General features: G+C 46.2%; 1 protein-coding gene across 3 annotated transcripts in view; it reads right to left on the bottom strand.

Annotated features, from left to right (window-relative positions):
- Nucleotides 1–25,924, bottom strand: part of LOC138456738 (intelectin-2-like) — a 665,295-nt gene that overhangs the window by 566,701 nt on the left and 72,670 nt on the right. The gene's annotated exons all lie outside the window — the stretch shown is intronic.

The raw sequence follows: 25,924 nt of genomic DNA on the forward strand, positions 1-25,924 counted from the left end.
TATTCGGGCCATAGCTCCTTTCTTCAATTAACCCCATGTAGGGCTGCTAAACATTTGAACCAACCAAGGACCCAAGACCTTCAGTCTTCTGTTCAACTGCCTGCTAAGGAGAAACACCCAGTCCAGGGATATAATATATAATTGTAACTGCAGTCATGTGCTAGCTGAGCTGACAACCATTAAGCATCTATTATTAGCCCTATTAGAGTCACAGCGGATGGGGTAGAGGGGGAAGAGGCCCTGAGGAGTTGCCCCCTATGGTTCCAACTGTTGCAACAAGGTTCCACAACCCACCTCTGGAATGTCCCCTTGAGCCAGACACAACTATCAGTGTACTCGGACCAAAACATTGCTTGCCACAATTTTGATTTGGAGAGACATCCCTTGGTTGTGGCTCCTTGTAGGCCCACTGTGGCCCACAACACGAGGAAAATCCAGGTTGAGCAGCCACTGTAGCACACGAGGACTATGGAGCTTAGTAAGATTAACAATTCCCATGGCAAGCCGGTCTCTCTGATAGACCAAGGCCCAAGCCTATTGGAAACCCAGTGCCCAAAGAGAACGGAACCTAGAGCATGTAGATCCCATCCTAGAGGAGGAGCGTCAAAAAATGATATCCAAAGGGGGCCAAAAAAATGTTACTTTATTTTTACTTGGGGTGCCCTAACTGCAGGTCAACAAGCGAGAACCAAGGGGTGCCCTTGTAAACAAATTCTTATACTGGCTCCAAACTGTTAGAGATTGTGTTTCAGTTTCTCGGAATGCCATAGTATGTTGCAAGAGACTGTCTAATGAGGGTGATACCCACTATGAGTCTGTAGAGCTGGAATTCAGGGATCAAAGAGTGGCAAGAGATGTCCTGAGCGAGCTTGGATGTGTTGGGTGGACGTCTAAGTCTGGGATCTCAGTGGGCACGCATCGTTATCCAAAACCTGTTGGGCAACCAGGTCCCATCTTGAATAATAATCCTCTATCTGGGGCAAACCTCATTCCCCTGGGGTTAAGACCAACCGGGAACCAAAGCTGATTGCATCCATGGAATGTGCGGCCCCCCGAACTGTAACAAAGCAGGCTCTGATTGATAACCTATGGAGAAAAAAATGTATTTTCATTTTTGATACAATGTACTGTGGATGTTATGTAAATGTTTGTTGTTAGATTGCACTTTGATGGCCTCTGGCCGAACAAAGTTATTTAGAATTGAATTGACTAGCTTTACTGCTTCCAATAATCCTTGCCGCTCCCACTGGCACCCCTGGTCACATTCTCCCCTTCACCAATCTGCAGCCAGGCTCACGCTGCTCCTTTTTCTTGTGGCTTTTTTCATGTGCTATAGAGTTTTCCATCTAGTTCAGTTTGTGGAGGATTTCTTTGTCTCTCCTGGCCCACTGCAGTCCCTTCTCACTCTCAGTTCATTTTCTGTTTCCTCACCAATCGGCTGCGCTCGGTATGGGTTTGGCAGCTTAGGTGTTTGGGTCTCATCTCTGTTTGGCAGGAAAAATCACAGTCCATTCCATTTCTATTTGTGATTGCATTCACCTAGTTTAAGTATGGGTTTTCTTGGTGACACCATGCTGCATTCAGTTGCTTTCATGAAAAAAAGACAAAAGAGAAATCTGGCTAGGAAAGAGGCTGAGGGCATTGTGGAAGGGACAGCAGTACCAGCAGACCTATGCAATACACACTCGGTGGGAGCTGGGAGAAACCTGAAGGTGTCTCCCTAGTTAGTCACCGGGAATCTGTCATCCAGGTGTCCAGGACACAGCCATCGCTATTGGATCCAGTTCCTGGGGGTGGACCAGTGAGGGAGGATCACCTGGATGGGTTGTCCTCGGGGAGTGAGAGTGGGACATCGACAGGTGAGACGCAGTATCCTCCTTCTTTCAACACCTTTTCCCCATCCTACCATACAGGACATTCAAAACCACTGCCCCCTCCATCCCCTTTCTGACATGAACACTTTCACACGGAACACCAGAGAACAGAACAACACCAGAGCCGTTTATCTGACATGTCCCAATACTAGGGTCAGGCAAAGTCAGGCAATTGATCAGAATGACACACACCTGATGGCCCTTTCCCTTCCCCACAAGGATAAAAGATGGAGCAAAAGATCACAGTAGGAGCAATGCAGACCCCACAACGAGAAAGCTATCTAGGTCCGGCAGTTCAAGACGGGGATAAAGGCGGCAGATATCGAGTGGCTGACAAGGAGAGACGCAACCTTGCCCTTTCCAAAGCAGACCCGCGAATCTTGCGCAGAGGGAATCATAAGACAGTGGACAATATCCCAAGTGTGCTGTAACAGATGTCAATGGTACACAGAGTGTGTCGACGCTGATAAGCGGGAGCGAGGGAAGCTCCTGCTACCGTGGCACCGGCCTTGACTCCGGTAAATAAGAAAGCAAAGTGGTGCATCACAGCCAGTGAGTCGAGGGGAGAGCCGATAAGAACAGGGCTGTTATGTTATGTTATGTTACTTTGCATTTATATAGCGCCTTATGTATCATTGGTATGATCTCAAGGCGCTGGTAGGTTGAACGCTCTTGGGAACCGTAGTTCAAGTCAGTAGAGAGAGATAGAGAGAGCCATAAGGTGCGTGGGTGCACCGGATATGTGTGCAGCTGGTGTGGCACTTGCATGATAGCTGCTGCTTAGCGGTAGGTGTGGTGGTTGGGAGGTCAGGAATATATGTTCATTCTTGTGGGTTGATACCCAGACTGATTTCTGGCTGCATTAGGCCTGAGGAGACGCATAGGCTAGCGGGTGTGCTGAGCCAGCTGTGTTTAAATAGGATGATGAGGTGTATGTGGCGGGTGTAAGTATGAGAACAGCTATACCGAATGTGTCATAGTATCGCGGTGTTCTAGTTGAGTGGTGGTGTATAGGAGAGAGTAAGCGTGGTGATGTGATATGGATACGTCCCACGCACTCCATCTGTCCCACGCACTCCATCCATCCCACGCACTCCATCCGCCCCACGCACTCCATCCGTCCCACGCACTCCTTCCGTCCCCTGCACTCCATCCGTCCCCTGAACTCCATCCGTCCCATGCACTCCATCCGTCTCATTCACTCCATCCGTCCCATGTGGTGAATGAAAGTCACAAAGTGGCAAAGTGAGAAATTTCAAAGAACTTTAAAAGGGTAAAGGGGAGACCAGCTCCAGGGGGGACCGGCACCACGTGGGTGCTGCTCCGAGAAACTCTGGTAGATCCCCTTCTAAGTAAAACTACAGAAACCCGAAGCCTGTAAGCGAGCCGCCAAGTTAGGCCAAAGTGGTCATACAGGAGGTTAAGCAAAATCCACATACAGTCGAAAGCCTTTGACTTGTGAACTTGAGAAAGCAATGGAAGTGAATTCTGGAAACAATTACAAATGTGAATTTGGCAAGAGTGTACCCGACCGAAGGATGCTGACGAGAAAGGAGCAAACTCTAAGGTCCCAAGAAACAGTGTGTTTACAAAGGTGAACCTGGCCAAGAGATGTCCACTAGAACTGTTTAAAAAGACATTAAGATTTGTGAGCAAAGGAAAAGCCATAGTGGACCGGCAGGAGGGAGGCTGAAAGTAAAGAGCGGTCCGCGCGGCCGAAGAGGGGGACCCGAGGGTGAACAATCCTCACCCAAAGGAGAACTACGAAATGAACTTTCATTGATTTAAAGGAACTTTTTGTTTGTTATTGAATACGTCATGCCCTCGAAGGCAAGAGACTTTCAAGGGGAGAGAGACTTGGCCATCAACGGTCCTGATAGCTGCAAGTGGAATTGTCAACTCGTGCTGGGAAAGCTTGAGTGTGTACTGTGCTCCAAGATCCGATCTTACCCTGTGCTCAAAACGTGGGGAAGGGAGATTCAAGCTACCACATCCTAACATATTATTTGCAGACACTTCTTTCTTTTCTTGAAAACTATCCATGTATTAATTGTAAGATTTGGCAATATGTTTCTTAGTATAGGACCTTTTTATTTTGGCACAACGCCACAAGGACTGCCTTATTTTCATTTGATGGTCGACGCTTACTCCCATCTTAGATTTAGGTTTAGATTAGGCATTTTCCCCATCTACATACAGTTTAATAAACACGCTTGAACTGTGATCACTTGTGTCTGTCTTTACTGTTCCCACCATGAGTTTCTTACAGAGCCCAAGGTCTGGGGCCTGCAAATCCCACATCCCGTCTCTGGGTTAGGATTGGTTTAAGCATATGCGTTGGTAGAGGCCCACCCCCTGGTCCAGAGGGGTAGCTGTTCTCCCCTGACAGGGTTATGAACCTCACCCTGTGACATAGAACACAAAATCAAATGCCATTTTGGCCTTCAACATCGCCCCCACAGCAGGTAGTGCCTTGTTTATATGTGAAAGGATACAGAAAAGGACGAAGATTAAGGGCAGTGGATCACTGGTGAATAAATCCTACTTGGCCAAGATGTACAAGAAAAAGCATAGGGCAATATATTAGCCGGCACCTCAGCAATGATTTTTACATCAATATTTGTTAGAGACAAGAGTCTATACGAACTTCTGTGCTTGGTTTCTTTGCCTGGTTTTAACAACAGTGTTATCTATCATAACCTCTCTCATACTGCCAATAAATTAGGATCTAGCAGAGAACCAAATAAGTTTTATTTATAAAATCATCTGTTAAGCTATATAATTCAGAAGACTTTGTGGCAGCAAGCTCTTTAATAGCCTGCTAAATGTCTTGTATACAAAAAACAGGGAACATCCCACAACAAGGACCCGGGAAACCTCACAAATGCATAAACAGTATTGTTTCTGTTGTATACATCATATATTACATGCTTGTTTATGATGAATACACAATCAATATTTTATTTTTTGACAATTTAACATCAACTAAAATGTTTCAGTATCCAAAACATGTAAATCAAATTAAATAAACAGTACTAAAAGAACATATGTTTTGCTTTTAAATTACATGATTCACAAAAGACAAAATATAAATTGATATATATCAAAACATATACAAAATACACAGAATATACACAACCGTAATGCATAAAAAACTACAAATGATTTAATCCAAATGTACAGTATTTGAATTCTATTGTCTAAAGAGAAATGTTCAGCATAAATCACATTTGGACTTGAATAAGACAGGGTTGACATTGTTTAATGTTTAGGTGTATCAAAAATGTATTGCCTTCCTCAGGACCCCAAATAGCTCAATAGTGACCCGGTATATGCAAATCAGAAATAGATATTTATTTAAAAGGAAATTTTTCAAATTTGCATGATTCTATATTTCCCAAAAAAACTCTTGGGACGCTTATCCAATATCCAAATGTTCATGCTTGTCTCCATATTATTCTGAGGCTAATTCTCCAACAGGCTTCACTCAAGATCCACATGAATTCTTCATATTAAACCTACAACATAAAGGACGAGTATCTAATTATATTCTGCAATAATTAAACTACTAAAATTACTGAATAATGTCCTTTCCATACCTAAATTTTAGTTTTCAAAGTTTTTCTCATGAAATTTTGCACCAAACTTTTGTTATTTACATCTTTATCTGTAATGCACCTTCATGACTATGTTCTGCATGAATAAATGAAAATATAAAGTAGCCAGATGTTCCTGAATTTATTATATTTCTAATTTCAGCATGTGCAGCGCCTTGTTTGGAGTTGCGGTCACCATAATGAAATGGAACAGGTATGCATCTCATGCGCCATGTCTGATGTAATCAAGTCATGCAAGGGTGCCATTTTAGTAGTTCATTTTATATTAGTGAAATAGCCTGTGTACACGTGCCAAAGTGCAGGTTTCAAGTGACTTTGAATGTCCAGCCTCTGGAGATTAACGTGAGACCTTGACTGTTACTTCAACGTATTAATCACAGGGATTAGGCTATTATGAGATGAGGTAGATAGCAGGTTAACTGGTGTTAAACACGCTGTTTGTGGGCCTTTCAGCACCTATCAGGCTGGCGTGGGTAAGAATTGGATTCATTTAAGGAGGAGGCTATGGCCAGCGTGTTTTCCCAGGATGGTTTATGGTTGGGCCGCAGCAGAAGTAATGCTGTGCACACTCAGCCCCACTCCCAGGTGCTGCTTCTCAGACTGACAGCCAGCCCCTCCGTGGTGCGTACAAAGGAGCCCAGACGACTTTGAGTGGTCTCCAGTGATACGTGTGTGGTCTCCGGGCTCAGCCTGAAAAAGCGCCTGCTAACAGGATGCTTCTAAAAAAGTGAGGACCTGTTGATTTTTATTTATTTCTGATGCTGGAACCGTACCCAGAGTTTCCTCCTGATCTCTGTGCCTCGCAGCTATGGAGAGCTCTGAGGTATGCACTGTTTGCTCCTGAAGCAGCACCCCCAGCATCTGGGCTGCCCCTCCTGAGACCCACATATGCTAATAAAGCAGCCTGTTTATTGTGCTTTCAGCATTACGGTTTTATAGTGTGGATGGTGATGGAGAGACACTCTATGTGGTGTTTATTTGTCATGCAGAGGAAGAGATTTGTACAATAGGACCACTATTTATCCTGAGGCAACAGCTCCCTCTAGCAATGACAACAGGCGAAGCTATGTGAATTGGCATTGTCTCTATATCCTGAGGCAAAAGCTCCCTCTAGCAGTGACAACAGGCAAAGCTATGCATCGGACAAACATACAGGGACAAACATACATCTGGCCTTTTATTATAATGTTAGATGAAGCTTCGTCGTGGTAATGTTCATGCCCAAAGTGATTGCATAATAGTATTATTTAGTCTTCATTAATAGTTATGTGTAAGTGCTGATTCAAACACTTCAGAATAAAAAAGGCAATTGTGATCTTTTACACAGAATTATAAATTGATCATTCAGACCAAGAGCCTGCATTCTATTGATTAACTGTGCCACCTTGAATAACAGGTACATTCAGTATAAGTGCTCATAATAGTGAGCCATATCCAGCATTTTGCCTAATTGTGTTAGTGAGACATATCCAGCATTTAGCCCAACTGTGTTAGTGAGCCATATCCTGCATTTAGCCCAATTGTGTTAGTGAGCCATATCATACATTTAGCCCATTTGTGTTATTGAGCCATGTGAGACATGTCTTGCATTTAGCCCAACTGTGCTATTTAGCCATATCTTGCATTTAGCCCAACTGTTTTAGTGAGCCATATCGCAACTTGAGCCCAATTGTGTTAGTGAGCCATATCTTACTTTTAGCCCATTTGTGTTAGTGAGCCGTTTCCCCGCATTCAGCCCAACTTTGTTAGTGTGCCACATGTCACATTTAGCCCAACTGTGTTATTCAGCCACATCTCGCATTTAGTCCAACTGTATTAGTGAGCCATATCCTGCATTTAGCCCAATTGTGTTGGTGAGTCATATTTTGCAGTTGGCCCATCTGTGTTAGTGAGCCATATCTCAAATTTAGCCCATTTGTATTAGTGAGTCAATCTTTGACTTAGCCCATTTGTGCTGGTGATCAATCCCTTGCACATAGCCCAACTGTGTTAGAGCCATATCCCGCATTTAGCCCAACTGTATTATTGAGCAATATCCTGCATTTAGCCTAACTGTGTCGTTGAGTCATACTTTGCAGTTGGCCCACCTGTGTTAGTGAGCCATATCTCAAATTTAGCCCATTTGTCTTAGTAAGCCAATCTTTGACTTAGCCCATTTGTGCTGGTGAGCAATCCCTTGTGTTAGGCAGAATCACCTGCAGTACCCCTGGGGACCACTACAGGCAATTAGGACTACAGGTGTAAGCACAATTTCACCTTTGGTACAAGCCTGTACTACACAGCAATACCTATCATGCTCTTTGTTGCACGGTTGAACCTTTCTACCAATCCATTTGTCTGAAGATGGTAGGCAGTTGAGAACTTGTAAGTTACTCCACAGTTTTTCCACATGGCCTACATGTAGTGGGACATAAAATTGGATCCCCTGTCAGAGATAACTTCCTTAGGAAAACCTACTCTGGTAAAAATACCAAATAGGGCCTTAGCAACAGCCTGAGCTGTAACAGTTCTCATAGGTATAGCTTCAGGATACCTAGTAGCATGGTCTACTACAACCAGGATAAACCTGTTTCCTGAAGATGTGGGAGGGTCTAAGGGACCAACAATGTCGATTCCTACCCTCTCAAAAGGAACTCCCACCACTGGGAGAGGCACCAAGGGTGCCACATTCTTGGCTCCACTCTTGCCAGAGGTTTGGCAAGTGTGACAGCTTCTACAGTACTTTTCTACATCAGACCCCAATTTAGGCCAGTAGAAATATAGAAAGAGCCTTTTCTTGGTCTTCTTAAAACTTAAGTGACCAGCCAAAGGTATCTCATGGGCTAAATGTAGGAACTGGAGTCTGCTTTCAAGAGGCACTACAAGTCTTCTGTAGTCCCCTGGGATAGACTCAGTCGGTTCACTATATGTTCCCAGTATAACCTATGCTTCCCTGGCTCTTGCCCGTCCAGCTTGGAAGCTGCCTGTTGGCGAAGACCTTCAAGAGTACGACACTCTCTTTGACATCTGCTAAAGTCTGCCCTACAGAGTCCACCTTCTGCCAGTAAAGACTGCAACTCAGGATGGTCTGCAGGATCCAGATCTCCAACAGGAGCAAGGTCGTCTTCCAGCTCTGATTCTTCAGCAGCTGATTCAACCACACAGGGTTCTTCCTGATGGTTTTAGGTTGCCCCTTTTCCTCCTTCTTCATTGAAATTGCAGTCAGTAAATCCTGTTGACTGGGAGTTATAGTTTCCTCTATAATCTCCTCTGGAGAGCCCCTTAAAGTACTCTCTCTGGCCTTCCTAGTCTGCTCTTGTTTCCTTTTGCTGGGAAGCCTGGTGGTGCTTGATACAACTCCAAGAATTTCTAAGTCATTCCCCAACAGGACTCTCCCAGGTACTTCACTCGGCACACTTACAGGTATCTTGACAGTCATATCATTACACTGGATGAGAGCTGGTAACTGTGGAAGCATTTGGACAGGGCCTCCAGCAAGCTTAGTTAGGAACTTGGGTGCCTTAGCAACATCCTCTTCCTTAAAAAATGATTCATCAACTATAGTTATGCTGGCCCCAGTGTCTCGAATGGCAGGGGTCTCCTGACCATTGACAAGAACACTGTCTTTGTAATACTGTTTAGTATTGTCTAGAATAGAATTGTACACATCTAAATTCTGCTGTTCCCACAGACAAAGGGATACTAAAGAAACACTGGCTGAGACTTTCATGGGTTCCTCAGCCAGTAAGTGAAAGTTTCCACTTGCCATTGGTACTTCATCCACTGTGGAGAAGGCTAAGGAGACACTGTGGACCCCTGAAGGTTTACCCTTACATCTGGGATCCCCTTTCACATGGTCAGTTGACCCACAAGCATAACATTTACCAAATGTTTTTATGAATGGGGGTTTGTTCTGACCTCCTTCTAGTTTGTCTCCAGAAGGTACACTAGCCTGATTTAGTTTCCCTTGGGGCTTACCCTTGTTATGTTTGTGGCCCTCTTTTGGAGTGATAGTATTTGAATTCTCTTTGGTATCTTTCTTGTGCTGCTTCCCCTTATCCTTCTTCTGAGTTACCCCAGAATCCTTGTGAGTAGCCCTGTTAGCAACCCACAAGTCAGCAGCCCTTGCTAACTTCTTTGGATCAATTTCCTTAGAGTCAGCGAAGTGCTGTCTCAGCTGAGGAGAGCAGGCATCATAAATAGATTCCAACATAAACAGATTTCTCATACCTTCATAAGTGTTCACTCTGTAACCCTTAACCCATCCATCTAAGTTTTTCAAACATTCAGTTACCCAGCTAGCCCAAGGGGTACCATCATACTTTTTGAGGGTTCTAAACCCCTTAAAATACTGAGAAGGGGTCTTCCCAAATCTATCAAAACTAGCTTCACAGTTTCATACTCCTTTATGTCTATATCCCCCAACCCCATTACCACATCAGTTGCAACAGAGGGTAGCATAGAAAAAAGCCAAGGAATCAACTGATTCCCTGTAATGTCTTGAATCACATGGTTATATTCTAAAGCAGGCAACCGAGAGGGCGCTAGTGAGCCGACCAAGATGGCGGCTTCCTAAAGAGCTCCATGCGGAGCACCAAAAATCCTGCAAAAATCGTGCACAACCGTGCGTCACCGAGACCATCCGCGAAAGGCAGTCAGTGCCGAATTCGCCGTGACACTGCTATGACCAGGCGGGCCCCCTGCTGTGGCTGCAGTGTCCCTGAAAATCGGAATTGTGGGGGTCGAGCATCGCGGCCGCCGTCCTCCCTGGTCCCAGCCTCGCCACCCCAATCACAGGCAGCGAAATCCTGAAGACCGGAGGCAACCGTGCTCCACTACAACCAGAAGCGGAGAAAAGGCGTTCCCATCCCTAACAAGGGCCGGCCCCGGTACACGGCCCAAGATGGCCGGCCACTCATCCCTGGCTTCCAGCTCTGAGCACGCAGAGACCGTAGGCAAGGTCTCGTACCTCAGCAAAAAAGGGTCGCAGTGATCTGCCACCCCGGACAACGGAAGAGGCGAGGCAGGATCCCTGCGTCAGACACTGTGGCTCTGCGGAGTGAGAGGCAGCAAGAGAACGAGCAGATCCGCCAGGGCCCCCCTCCCTCCAAGGTGGCCCAGTGGAGTGAAAGAGGGGGCAGTGGACTCGGAACGAACAGCGCCCCCAGCGTCACACGCGCCCCGCTGGAAAGCAGCGAGACACCAGCAACAAGAAACGCAGGGGACTCCCCCAGGAACACAGAACTGCAGATACGGTGTGTGCACTCTGGCCTCTACACCGGCCACGGCCCCTTACCAACTAACGGGCGTTCCGCACAGCAAACAAATAACCCCTGCGCCACAGCCCTGCACCCCAGGAACCATCAAGCTCGGCGACCCTCCATCCCCACTCCAACCACAACGACAACAAGCCCAGGGCACCGCCGTGGGCACTGCGCCTAATCACAAGACTTGCTGATCGCTTACGGGGGAGCCAAGCAGCCCCCACTGCAGGGGAGCCCCTTGGCCCCTCACACTAGATACACCACAACACCCCAATTAATGCGCAGAGCCCGGGCACAAAGCACATCCGCCTCCCCTTGGCGCCTCTCCCGAACTGAACGGGCAGCACAGTCGGGCTGAAAGGAGGCCAAATTCGTGAATCAAGGGTGACCAGCTGACAGTGCAGGCCCAGCCCGACCCCACTTGAGGAGTTACACGGGCCAGGACAGTCACTCCAATACGGTTCCAATCCTGCTGCGCACAGATCACAAGCTCATCAAGCAACTTCCTCAGGCCTAATACACCCGAAACTCTTTGCTCCCGGGCCCGGACAACATTGAGGCTCCTCGGGCTATCACAAATCCAGTGTTTGTCGCAGAAGGGCGGTACGACACCATACAGCCACATATTTCGGGGGGGCGGTGGCCAGCAGAACTCACCCGACAAACCACAACCAGGCACACCAAGTCAGGCTATCCCGCTGCTGCCAACTTGGCTGGGTCCAACACAGTAACCGCTGGCGCCCCGGGCAACAAGCTGTGACAATCCACCGGGCAACGTGGTCATGGGCCCCCAACCCACAAGACAGAGATCATCACCCCAACATGGCACAGCGGTCCCGATCCGACACCTGCTCCCCCAGAGTGACCGTGCCGACGGCCATACCCACTGATCTTAGTGGCTCTCCAGCCTCGCATGCTCCACCCTGGGAGCCAAACTGGTTGATCCTGGCTTTCTCCAACCTTGCTCTAGGACTCATGGACACCTCAGCAATCATTGTGGGCGCATCAGACAAGGCACAGAGAAAGCTGACATTTGAAACAGGAGCAGTAGTTAAGACTCCAAGGAAGGTGGACCAGCTGGCAGCCCAGCCCTCCAACCCAAACGCAGAAGTACAGCCACACACCGCCTCCAGCATTTGACATACATGAAATCCTTATGGATCTCAAGACCGGAATAGGAAATCTTGATGCCAAGCTAGATACTCTATCGTCCAAAGTGGACTTACTACAACACAGGCTGGACAAGCACGGTGAACATTTGGACACAGTAGAACAGAGGGTTTCCGACCTGGACGATAACACGTCCACACTAACCACCAAGGTAGCGGCGTTGAAGCAACCGATGACAGAGGTGGTGGCTAAAAATGAAGATTTGGAGGGACGCGCCCGCCGCAGCAATATCCGGCTTGTGGGCATAAGAGAACAACAGACCATGTCAAAAGTAGAGGAATTCGTCGAACAACTGTGCAGAGACCTCTTCAAAGCCACAGCATTTTCCCAGATCTTTGTCGTCGAGAGGGCACACAGAATCCCAACTACTCGGAGCGCCACCATGCCCCATCATCGCAAAACTCCTGAACTTTAAAGACACTGGGCCTCATTCCGAGTAGGGCGGTAAGGATTAACGGTCACCGGTAACGAGACCGGTGCCGTTAAACCCTTACCGCCCTACTACGAGTTCCCTTTGTGGGTCCTTCCGTAACGCCTGCTTTTAGCAGGCGTTTTGGTCGGGACCCGCAAAGGGACTTCAGAGCTAATAACGGTACCGTAATTTACGGGACCGTTATTAGCTCCATCCCCATTCCCATTGAGCCCTATGGGGGCTCACATGGGAATGGGGATTGACATTTTCAATGGGGACTTACCGGTCCCGTAAAGGTCGGACTAGACTGGTAAAACCCCATTGAACCAGGGCGGACACGGTACCGGTAATGGTGCTAGTCATGGTGCTAATAGCGCCATGACTAGCACCAACCTCGGAATGACGCCCACTATCCTTAAACTAGCCAGAGACAAGGGCGACCTCCAATACGACAGGGACAGTGTCCAGTTTTTTCCCGATTTCTCACCCTCGGTTCAGGCGTCAAGGAGAGCATTCACTGGTGTGAAACGCCGCCTACGCGCAGAGCAGAATCAATACTCCATGCTGTTCCCAGCCAAGCTGTGAATCCTACATGCAGAAAAGACCCAGTTCTTAACCTCCCCGGAGGACGCTAACTCATTCCTCGACAACATCAGCTGTCAACCCCTACGTGGCTGGCCGGGTCCGAGGGGGGCGGGGACAGGGCAGGAACGAACCCCTGTGAGGCGGCATCATAGACACTGACACACACTCGGAACTGCGGCCATAAATTAGTACACGGTTCCACACAGCCCATGACTAGGAAGGGGCACCAACCCTTGGGAGGCACCTGCGCCCCTAGCTCAGCACTGTTCATTTCACAGTTAAAGTCCACCAGCTGGACAAAGTTATACGGGCATATTGGGGGTAGCCCATCAAGGGGGGTCAGGGAAGGGAAGAGGATTATTAAGCAGGGGGGTACACCTACGGGTGAGTTGGGGTTGCCTGTCTGAGGGTGGGAAGTTACATATAGTTATGGGGAAGCACAGGAAACAAGTCCGCTGCCGGCACTCCAGCTGCCTCCATGGCCACCACCTCGGGCCACATGAATCCCGCCACTCCAAGTTCCACCAGCAAAACTACCCATCACTCTCCAACAGACAAAAGAGGGAAAAGGCCAGCACAACCACCACCAAGAGAAGTCAGGAACAAATCCGGAAGAATAAAACCAACACACACCAATGGTTAAGCTAGCCACAAAGAATATCAGAGGGGCAACCAAACAGCTAAAACACGAAAATTACTCAAATACCTCCGAAGACACCAGATAGATGTGGCCATGGTACAAGAAACTCATCTCCTTACAAGCTCCGACAACAGCTGGGCCCGCGACTGGGGATGTCACAGGTACTTTTCATCATACTCCTCATTCGCGAGAGGAATCGCCATCTTGAAAAGCAAGAGAGTCAAATTCAGATTCATATCCTCAGAAAAAGACTCAGCGGGCAGAGCACTCCTCATACGCGGGATACTGGAAGGTAAAGAAGTCATCCTTGTGAACTCCTATGGGCCAAACACTGATAGCGCTAACAACTTTGGCTGGGTCATGACACACCTGGAGTCCATTGGGTTGGGCACAATCATCTGGGGTGGTGACATAAACACCCCGCTGAACCCCCAGAAAGACAAATCATAGAGTGTCCGGACCTCGCCTTCCAAAGCCAGTCTTCAAATTCAAGAAATTTGCAACGCCTACAATCTAATAGATATCTGGAGACACACCCAATGGGAAACCCGAGACAATCCTTTCCATTCATCGGTACATAACACAGTTTCATGTCTGGACTACTTCACCGTATCAACCCAGGCCCAATTCCAATGTGGCCCTTGTCAGATCCTTCCGAGGACCTTATCAGACCACTCTACCGTTACCCTCAAATGCAACCCATATAGCAGCAAGAAAAACAGACCACAATGGAGGTTTAAGCCCGATCCTTGCAAGATAAAGTCTTCGCAGACGAACTACGTGAAGAAATGACCTCCTTCCTGGAGATAAACCAACCATCAGTCACGTCTCCCGGCACACTCTGGGAAACAATGAAATGTTACACCAGGGGAGTATGTCTAGCGAAAGAACAGGGCATATTGAAGCTCATCAGAAGGGAACTAACCTCCAGCAAAGCCAAACTGAAAGAATGGGAACTGAAACATATCCAATCAAAAGACCTGAGCTCCCTAGCCACCCTCAAGATGGAACTCTACAACTTCAGGTCAATAGCAGAAAGAAAAATAAAGTTCCTATCCCAAGGCCACCAAATCCACTAATACGGCGAAGGCCAGAAGCCTGGCGCCCTGCTAGCACGATTAACCGCAGCGGAGAGGAAACCCACCCTAGTGGAAAGGATACAAAACCAACGAGGGGAATTGGTGCACACGGAAGAAGAAATTGTCGAAACATTTCGCACATATGTCCAAGAACTGTACAGTACCAAATACACGGCCCACAGAACTCTCCCAATATCTAGATAACATTGAACTATATTGGACAGACAACGAGCTAAGAGAACCATTGAACGCCCCCATCAGCCTTGAAGAGATCCTTTCGGCGATCAAAAATCTCCCCAACACGAAAGCTCCAGGGCCCGATGGCCTGACAGGTGAATTCTCTAAGGTCCATGGCCACATTCTGGCCCCACTTCTTCTACAGGTGTACAAGAAAGTGATGGAATCTGGAACATTGCCCCACCTCTCCGCCAAGCAAACATGATCCTCCTTCACAAAACAGGAAAACCACGCGAAGATTGCGCCTCATACCGGGTGATTTCCCTGAAAAACCTGGACAACAAAATACTTGCCAAAATCCTAACCACCAGACTACTCCGCTCATGCCGGGCCTATTCATAGCAGACCAAGCAGGCTTCATACCCGGACGCAACACCTCTTTTGGGATTAGGAGAATGTTTGGGGCAATGACGGCGCTCGACCCCGAGACTCAGGCAATAGCTGCCCTGTTGGACGCCCGCCACCTACAAAGAGGCCTCTCAGTCGGACCCCATCCATTTGTAATCTCCCTTTACGCAGATAACATTGCTCTCTTCATACACAATCCGGCAGATAACCTAAACCCAATCATGCGCGAGGTCATTAAATTCGGCAAAATTTTCAGGTTTGAAGATCAACCACTCCAAATCCATTATATTCCCCCTAACTAAAGCAACAACATTTACAGACAATTTCGGATTCAGCTGGCAATCATCGAAAGTCAGATACCTCGGTATCTCACTATCCAGATCCCACTCAGACATCATGCAAGAAAACTACAGAACAATCATGGAGACGTTACAAAGCATAATAAATAGTTGGAAGCTCCTCCCACTCACCCTGTGGGACCCTGTCTCCCTAGTTAAGATGGTGATCCTCCCTAAGCTCCTATACCTCTTTACAAATATCCCCATACTGCTATCACAACAATTCCTACGGCGCATCTGGAGCCTAATACTCGACTTGGTGTGGGCGGACAAGGTGGAGAGAGTGGCATCCAACCCATGAAGAGGGGAGGCCTGGCACTCCCTGATCCGGAGCGATACTACTGGGCCGCCCAGGCCGAATTCCTAGGACATTGGTACGCCACAGACTTCATCAGACCGCATGTCCAAATCAAACGAGCTCTGGCATCCGCCTTTCTCCTCAGAACAACAATCCTTGGTAACCGCCACGTGCCCCACACCACTCTTAACATCGTCCAGGTTACATACACCATCTGGAAAAAGATTGTGCTACGAAGTAACGTCCAGACTAAGTTCTCCCCCCTAATTCCAGCATGGTTCATAACAGGACTTCCCCTAACTACAGAGAGAACCTACCTAAACTGGACGGACAAGCTGCAAATAAAGACACTTGAAGACCTCTTTGTCGATGGCACATTCATTACCCCACAACAAACCAGAGAAAAAGGAGGCGACAACGCCCTGGACTTATTCATATTTTTTAGACTCTGCCACACACTACAAAGTACCCTGCCTACGTTCCCTCAACAGCCACAGACGTGGCAATTGCTCCACTGTGTAATCCAATCACAAGGCAATGGAAGACTGGTTTCGGAAATGTATAAGTCAATCCTAAACGACACAGCACCCACTCCCCAAGCACCTAAAAAGAGATGGGAAAGAACCCTACAAACCTCAATACCTCAATAACAGACGAAGATTGGTCGTACATCGTTCAGCAAACACAAAAAGTCTTGCTAAATACATGATATAAGCAAATCCACTTCAACTTTTTTCATCAACTATACTGCACACCAGCAAAACTCCACTCGCAACGACCAGCGACTCCAGCAATATGTGAAAGATGCAAAGCTCCAGCGGCGGACTTCCTTCATTTGGCATGGACATGCCCAGGCATAGCACGTTTCTGGGATCTAGTACTAGAGAAAATCTCAGCAATCATCTTAACCCGACTGGATACTGATCCAATCCTTGCATTGCTGGGGCTAACCAGACACCTCCCGCTCCTCGGCCGCAAATTGGCAGACCTACTATTAGTCCTAGCAAGAAGAAGAATCGCAATAAATTGGGGTCCGGGGCCACCCCCCAACCTACAAAACTGGCTGAAAGATGTAACCTACAGCCAGGACACGGAAATGAACTTCATAAAGACCCTGCTGCTTCACACACGACCACCATACATCTGGGGCCCATAGGTCGCATATCTGATGTCTACCGCTGACTCGAACTCATTGCAGAGTCAATCCCCAGAGTCGGCTCCTTGACAATACTATACCAACACAATCGCTGTCTGAGGAACATAAACTGAATTGGTCCCTGGCGGAACTGACAGCTACAAAACCGGGGAGGGTGTGCCGGGGAGTAGGGGGAGATCAACAAGGTGAGGGGACGTAATCTGTGCAATGTTACAATTGAGTTATTGTCATGAAAAAGCAAAAATAAAGTTTTAAAAAAAATAAAGCAGCCAACCAATCAAAAATATCAAGCTTAACCTCATACATGCTTAAGGCATCTTTGGGCATGCAAGGCCTCTTAGGACTGGAAGACCTAGAGGACTCTGGGAGAGAACCAGTTTAAAGAGACAACTTTTTTATTTCAAGTGCCTGATTCAATTCCATTTCTCTGAGTCTAAGCTCTTGATGCTTTGTTTCAGTTTGAGCTTGGATTCTTTGAAATTCTAACTCCAGTCTCATATATTCAAGGGAGACAAATTCAGGACATAGGTTTGGACCTGATGGGGTCCCTGTGGTCAAAGGTTGAGGCCTATGAGCAGGTAGAGGTAAGACAGGGCCTACATTCGGAGACTCTTCTGCCTCATATAACTCATCCACAATATTAGAGCTGGGCTCTGACATATTATCATCCTCATCAACATTTTCCACATTTGTTGCAGATGTGGGGGTTTCAGACCCACTCCTCAGACTTTGGTATTCTAACAACTTTTCTATCAATTCAACCTTTTTGCCTTTTACAGTGAGATTCCTAGCTTTACATATATCTCTCAATTGATCAACAGTTAAAGTCACTAGGGTCTCCTGTCTGTACCTTGCCATATCAGTCATGATAAAACAATTTCTTAACTAGTGTTGCTTTGCCTTGGGAGGATTATTTGAACAAAAGTAGAACTCTAAATGTAACAAGTATACTTTATCCCACCGCTGGACACCAGTGTTAGGCAGAATCACCTGCAGTACCCTTGGGGACCACTACAGGCAATTAGGACTACAAGTGTAAGCACAATTTCACCTTTGGTACAAGCCTGTACTACACAGTAAAGTGGTAGCGATGGCTGAGCAGCCAGACTTATCTGAAGAGTTTAAGTGAGCAGTAGAAAAAGTTACACAAAGGACCAACCAATACAGGTATTCAAGTAAACACTTACTCAAGGTTTCTTGATAAAAGTATATACATTTATTTACTCAGTCAGTTGTAAAACATTACTCTATCATAAGCAGCTCAATATCACATACTAATACACCACAGAAATCCAACCGGTAAGTAAATGAACAAGTTTAGCTCCAAAATGAAGTGGGAGCAAAAGGGCACTTCAGATACTAAATAAAGGATGGAAAAGACAATGGGCCTCATTACACGGAAGGCGGTAAGGGTTAACCGTCACCGGTAATGCTACCGGTGACCGTTAACCCTTACTGCCTTACTACGAGTTCCCTTTGCGGGACCCGACTTTAACGGCTGGTTTTACCAGCCGTTAAAGTAGGGTGCCGCAAAGGGACCTTGGTTCTAATTACGGTACCGCAATTTGCGGTACCGTAATTAGCGCCTTCCCCATTCCCATTATGCCCTATGGGGAAAAAATGGGAATGGGGAAGGGCCTTGGTGAATGGGGAATTACCGCCCCCGCTCACCTTGGAGTAGGGCGGCAATTCCGCCATCCACCAAGGCGGACACGGTAAAATACCGGCGGCAACCATGGCGCTAATAGCGCCATGGTTACCGCCTACCATGTAATGAGGCCCAATGTTACTAGAATAGACAGACCAAATACATTCATAGGCAGGGCAAAGGGTTTCAGTTAAATACAACCAGCAATTCTTCTCAATAGGCCTGGGCCAAGGTCAATGGTTCAGAGTCTTTTGTATAGGATAGCACAGTTCTGGTAGATAACGGATAAGTCTTTGCCACAGATTTTTGAAGGATTTGGCTAGGCGAATAGTTTGGCGAATGTTTAGGGAAGGACAAGTCTTCGTAGTTGAGGAAAGTTTCAAGCACTTTCTCGATGGCCGAAAAGATTTCCGGATCGCGTTTGCACAGTACCTTGTCAATGCAGAAAGCTGTAGCTGAGGCAGTTGTTCCTGGAAGTTGGAGCAGATCTCGTTGTTCCTGAGCTTCAGTTGTGGGGACAAGAAAGAGGATGTCGGGAGGTTCCTGCACTGCCCAGGGAATAGGCCAAAAGCTGTAGCAAGACGTTGGTTTAAGGTGTGACTGCCTTAAAGTCCACGAGCTGGTTTCCTTCCCTCTGGCTATCCGATTTTCAATAGCACTCTGATGAAAATTCGACCAGAATAGGACAATGTCCAGGTGGCTTGCGTGTTGGTTGTTCCCACCAAACTCAAGTGAAGAAGTTAACTTTGAAGGGCTTCTCTGTCGTCTGAGTTGCAGGCAATTTGGACCTGCAGAAGGGCTTAACCTGTCGTTCAGGAGTTGCAGCAGTCCTCTTCCTTCCACTCCTCTTCGGTTCTTTCGTTCCAGTGGTCGACTCTGCTTTCCGAGTCCCAGAGACCTACTTTTAAACAGTTTTCCGCCATTCATTCCAGCCGGGCTGTCACTCACACAGCAGGGTGGCTGTCCTTGCCGGACAGCCAGCCAGCTAATCATGCAACAGTGCATTCTGGTCTCCTAGGAGACTAAGCACAGGGAGTTTCGGGCACCTCCCTCACATCCTGTCCATCCCAGACACCCTGGCGCCAGAGGAGGGCCAACGAACAAAGGGACCAAACCCGGTTTGGCGCGCAGAGACAAACACAAGAAGGACCTTTCCTAAAAGAAATGGAGAAAAAAGATGACCGGAGTCTGTTTTTACAGACAGGTCTTGGGCGCCATTTTGGAAAACATGGCTGACCTGATTTTTAGCTACCCTTGTTAGCGGTAGGGGAAAATCATGGTAGTTTGATCTAAACCACTGCCACCAGCCATTTAAAGTAGGGAAGGGTAACATTTTACTGTTAAATGAATGTTTTGCCTCAGGGGAAGCTAGGCAACCCCTCCAGCACTCTATAGTAAGATAGTGTGTGCTGGATCAGTACATTTAAAGAGACTAGTAAAGTCAATTTAACTTTACATGCCCTGGGAGACAGTAATCAGTTTCAGGGAAGGTATTTAAACCATGAGGAGTCTGAAAGACACCCCTGTGTCACTGCACTGAAGGTGCTGCGTGACGCACAGAAAAAGATGATGCCTGTGGAGTTGTGTCAAAACTCCATAACCAAAGAACACAAAGTAAAACACACATCAAAATACATGATTGAGTGGGGGAAAAAAGGCTCACACTCTTTCCAGGTAAAAAATCTAATCCTAGAAATCCAGTAAAGTTGCCGGGATCTCAAAAGGTAAGGGAAATTAGCACATTTTGAGAATTCTCCCCAACTGTGTTAGTGTGCCATATGCCGCATTTAGCCGAACTGTATTAGTGAGCCATATCTTGCATTTAGCCCATTTGTGTTAGTGAGTCATATCCCACATTTACCCCAACTGTGTTAGTGAGCCATATCTTGCATTTAGCCCAACTGTGTTAGTGAGCTATATCTTGCATTTAGCATAACTGTGTTAGTGAGCCATATGCAGCATTTATCCCAACTGTGTTAGTGAACTGTATCTTGCATTTAGCCCAATTGTGTTTGTAAGCCATATCTTGCATTTAGCCCATTTGTGTTAGTGGGCCATATCCCGCATTTAGCCCAATTTTGTTAGTGGGCCAATCTTTCATTTAGCCCATTTGTGTTGATGAACAATATCTTGCATATAGCCCAACTGTGTTAGTGAGCAATATCCTGCATTTAGACCAACTGTGGTAGTGAGCAATATCTTGCTATTAGCCCATTTGTGTTAGTGAGCCATATCATGCATTTATCCCAATTTTGTTAGTGAGCCATAACTTACATTTAGCCCATTTGTGTTAGTGAGCCAAATCCTGCATTTAGCCCAACTGTGTTAGTGCGCTATATCTCGAATTTAGCACATCTGTGTTAGTGAGCCATATCCCGCATTTAGCCCAACTGTGTTAGTGAGCCTCTGGAATGGCCTCCCTGCCCCTCTCAAACTTTAGCCAGACTACCTGAAGTTCTGGAACCAGCTCAAACCGTTCCTCTTCTCCTCTGCTTTATTTCTCTCCCTCCCCTGCTGACCTACCTGACCTACTTGTCTGCTGTACTGACTGGTTGCGTGGCTACCCTCAGAGTTTCACGGGGTACCAGGCTCTTTCTTGATCAGTCACCCTTGCACTGCCTCCGAGCCTACCACGCACTTAGGGGCTATAACTGTAACCCTACAGTCCTTTGTTCTCCCTGAACTACCCAGAGCCGTGCTATACTGGCTGTACTTACTCAGAGCATTGCTGTCCTGTTTTCCCCCACCCTCTCCCTTGCCCTTCCCTCCTCCCTTTCCCCTTGCACTTCGCATAGTCGCACTTGCAGAATCTGAATGACACAAAACCTAGTAAGATTGTTTGTCTTGTCCTCCCTCTGTCTTCCCTCTCTTGTCTTGTCACGCCTAGAAACACTTGTGTACAGGTGCGTTATAAATGACTTATGATATCATATCACCCATTTAGGCCAGTTGCGTTAGTGAGCCATATCTTGCATTTAGCCCATTTGTGTTAGTGAGCAGTTGGCCCAACTGTGTTAGTGAGCCATATCCCTCATTTAGCCCAATTGTGGTAGTGAACCATATCCTGCATATAGCCTAACAACTGTGTTCCCGAGCCATATCCCACATTTAGCCCAATTGTGTTAGTAAGCCATATCTTGCAGTTGGCCCATCTGTGTTAGTGAGCCATATCTTGCAGTTGGCCCATCTGTGTTAGTGAGCCATACATCACATTTAGCCCCTTTGCATTAGTGAGACAATCTTTCACTTATCCCATTTGTGTTGGTGAGCAATATCTTGCATTTAGCCCAACACTGTCAGTGAGTTATATGCCGCATTTAGCCAAACTGTCTTAGTGAGCCATATCCTGCATTTAGCCCAATTGTGTTGGTGAGTCATATTTTTCAGTTGGCCCATCTGTGTTAGTGAGCCATATCTCACATTTAGCCCATTTGTTTTAGTGAGCCAATCTTTGACTTAGCCCATTTGTGCTGGTGAGCAATCCCTTGCATATAACCCAACTGTGTTAGTGAGCAATATTCCGCATTTAGCCCATTTATGTTAGTGAGTCATATCCCACATTTAGCCCAAATGTGTTAGTGAGCCATATCTTGCATTTAGCCCAAACGAGTTAGTGAGCTATATCTTGCATTCATCATAACTGTGTTAGTGAGCCACAGCTTGCATTTACCCCAAATGTGTTTGTGAGCTATATCTTGCATTTAGCCCATTTGTGCTAATGAGCCATATCCTGCATTAAGCCCAACAGTGCTATTGAGCCATATCCCGCATTTAGCCCAATTGTTTTAGTCAGCCAAACTTTCAATTAGCCCATTTGTGTTGGTGAGCCATATCTTGCATTTAGCTCACTTGTGCTTTTGAGCCATATCTTGAATTTAGGCCATTTGTTTCAGTGAGCCATGTCCCGCATTTAGCCCAACTTTGTTAGTGAGCCATATCCTTCATTTAGCCCAACTGTGTTAGTGAGCCGTATCTTACATTTAGTCCATGTGTGTTAGTGAGCCATATCCCACATTTCGCCCAACTGTGTTAGTGAGCCATATCCCACATTTAGCAGGATTTAGTGTTAGCGAGCCATATCTTGCATTTAGCATATTTGCATTAGTGAGACAATCTTTCACTTATCCCATTCGTATTGGTGAGCAATAACTTACATTTAGCCCAACTCTGTCAGTGAGTTATATGCCGCATTTAGCCCAACTGTCTTAGTGAGCCATATCCTGCATTTAGCCCAATTGTGTTGGTGAGTCATATCTTGCAGTTGGCCCATCTGTGTTAGTGAGCCATACCTCGCATTTAGCCCATTTGCATTAGTGAGACAATCCTTCACTTATCCCATTTGTGTTGGTGAGCAATATCTTGAATTTAGCCCAACTCTGTCAGTGTGTTATATGCCGCATTTAGCCCAACTGTCTTAGTGAGCCACATCCTGCATTTAGCCCAATTGTGTTGGTGAGTCATATTTTGCAGTTGGCCCATCTGTGTTAGTAAGCCATATCTCACATTTAGCCCATTTGTATTAGTGAGCCAATCTTTGACTTAGCCCATTTGTGCCGGTGAGACATATCTTGCATTTAGCCCATTTGTGTTAGTGAGTCATATCCCACATTTAGCCCAACTGTGTTAGTGAGCTATATCTTGCATTTAGCCCAACTGTGTTAGTGAGCTATATCTTGCATTTAGCCCAACTGTGTTAGGGAGCTATATCTTGCATTTATCATAATTGTGTTAGTGAGCCACAGCTTGCATTTACCCCAAATGTGTTTGTGAGCTATATCTTGCATTTAGCCCATTTGTGTTAATGAGCCATATCCCGCATTAGGCCCAACAGTGCTAGTGAGCCATATCCCGCATTTAGCCCAACTGTGTTAGTGGGCCAAACTTTCACTTAGCCCATTTATGTTGGTGCGCCATATCTTGCATTTAGCCCAATTGTGCTGTTGAGCCATATCTTGAATTTAGCCCATTTGTTTTAGTGAGCGATATCCCACATTTAGCCCAACTTTGTTAGTGAGCCATATCCTGCATTAAGCCCAATTGTGTTAGTGAGCCATATCTTACATTTAGTCCATGTGTGTTAGTGAGCCATATCCCACGTTTAGCCCAACTGTGTTAGTGAGCCATATCCCACATTTAGCGGGATTTAGTGTTAGCGAAACATATCTTGCATTTAGCACATTTGTATTAGTGAGCCAATCTTTCACTTAGCCCATTTGTGTTGGTGAGCAATATCCTGCGTTTAGCCCAACTGTCAAAGCGAGTCATATCCCGCATATAACCCAATTGCGTTAGTGAGCCGTATCTTACATTTAGCCATTTTGTGTTAGTGAGCCATATCCTGCATTTAGCCCAAATGTGTTAGTGAGCTATATTTCGCATTTAGCACAACTGTGTTAGACAGCCATATCTTGCATTTAGCCCGATTGTGCTTGTGAGCCATATCCCGCATTTAGCCCAGCTGTGTTAGTGAGCCATATCCTGCATTTAGCCCACCTGTGTTAGTGAGCCATATCTTACATTCATCCCATTTGTATTAGTGAGCCATATGCATCATTTAGCCTAACTGTGTTAGTTAGCCATATCTCGCATTTAGACCAACTGTGTTAGTGAGCTACATTTTGCATTTAACACAACTGTGTTAGTGAGCCATATCCCAAATTTACCCCAACTGTGTTAGTGAGCCATAATTTGCATTTAGGCCAAATGTGTTAGTGAGCCATATCTTGCATTTAGCCCATTTGTGTTAGTGAGCCATGTCCCGCATTTAGCCCAACTGTGTTAGTGAGCTATATCCCGCATTTAGCAGGATTTAGTGTTAGTCAACCATATCTTGCATTTAGCCCATTTGGGTTAGTAAGCAACATCATGCAGTTGGCCAATCTTTGGTAATGAGCCATATTCCGCATATAGCCCAATTGTGTTAGTGAGCCATATCTTGCATTTAGCCCATTTGTGTTAGTGAGCCACATCTTGCGGTTGACCGCACTGTGTTAGTCAGCCATATCCTGCACTTAGCCCACTTGTGTTAGTGAGCCATATCTTACATTTAGCCCATTTGTGTTAGTAAACCATATCCTGCAGTTAGCCCAACTGTGTTAGTGAGCTATATCACGCATTTAGCCCATTTGTATTAGTGAGCCAATCTTTCACTTAGCCCATTTGTGTTGGTGAGCAATATCCTGCGTTTAGCCCAACTGTCAAAGTGAGTCATATCCCGCGTGTAACCCAATTGTGTTAGTGAACCATATCTTACATTTAGCCCATTTGTGTTAGTGAGCCATATCCTGCATTTAACCCAAATGTGTGTGAGATATATCTCGCATTTAGCACAACTGTGTTAGTGAGCCATATCTCGCATTTAGCCCTAATGTGTTAGACAGCCATATCTTGCATTTAGCCCGATTGCGCTTGTGAGCCATATCCTGCATTTAGCCCAGCTGTGTTAGTGAGCCATATCCTGCATTTAGCCCAACTGTGTTGGTGAGCCATATCTTACATTCATCCCATTTGTATTAGTGAGCCATATCCACCATTTCGCCTAACTGTGTTAGTGAGCCATATCCCAAATTGCATTTAGCCCAAATGTGTTTGTGAGCCATATCTTGAATTTAGCCCATTTGTGTTAGTGGGCCATATCCCTCATTTAGCCCAACTGTGTTAGTAAGCCATATCCTGCATTTAGCCCAATTGTGTTAGTGAGCCATATCTTACATTTAGCTCATTTGTGTTAGTGACCCATTCCCCACATTTAGCCCAAATGTGTTAGTGAGCCATATCCCACATTTAGCAGGATTTAGTGTTAGTCAGCCATATCTTGCATTTAGCCCATTTGGGTTTGTAAGCCATATCCTGCATTTAGCCCATTTGTGTTAGTGAGCCACATCTTGCGGTTGACAAATCTGTGTTAGTGAGCCACATCTTGCAGTTGGCCCATCTTTGGTAATGAGCCATATTCCGCATTTAGCCCAATTGTGTTAGTGAGCCATATCTTGCATTTAGCCCCTTTGTATTAGTGAGCCAATCTTTCATCTTGCATTTAGCCCATTTGTGTTAGTGAGTCATATCCCACATTTAGCCCAACTGTGTTAGTGAGCTATATCTTGCATTTAGCCCAACTGTGTTAGTGAGCTATATCTTGCATTTAGCCCAACTGTGTTAGGGAGCTATATCTTGCATTTATCATAATTGTGTTAGTGAGCCACAGCTTGCATTTACCCCAAATGTGTTTGTGAGCTATATCTTGCATTTAGCCCATTTGTGTTAATGAGCCATATCCCGC

This window comes from Ambystoma mexicanum, chromosome 1p (genome assembly GCF_040938575.1).
Source record: "Ambystoma mexicanum isolate Mex_15411 chromosome 1p, UKY_AmexF1_1, whole genome shotgun sequence".
In the NCBI taxonomy this organism is placed as follows: domain Eukaryota; kingdom Metazoa; phylum Chordata; class Amphibia; order Caudata; family Ambystomatidae; genus Ambystoma; species Ambystoma mexicanum.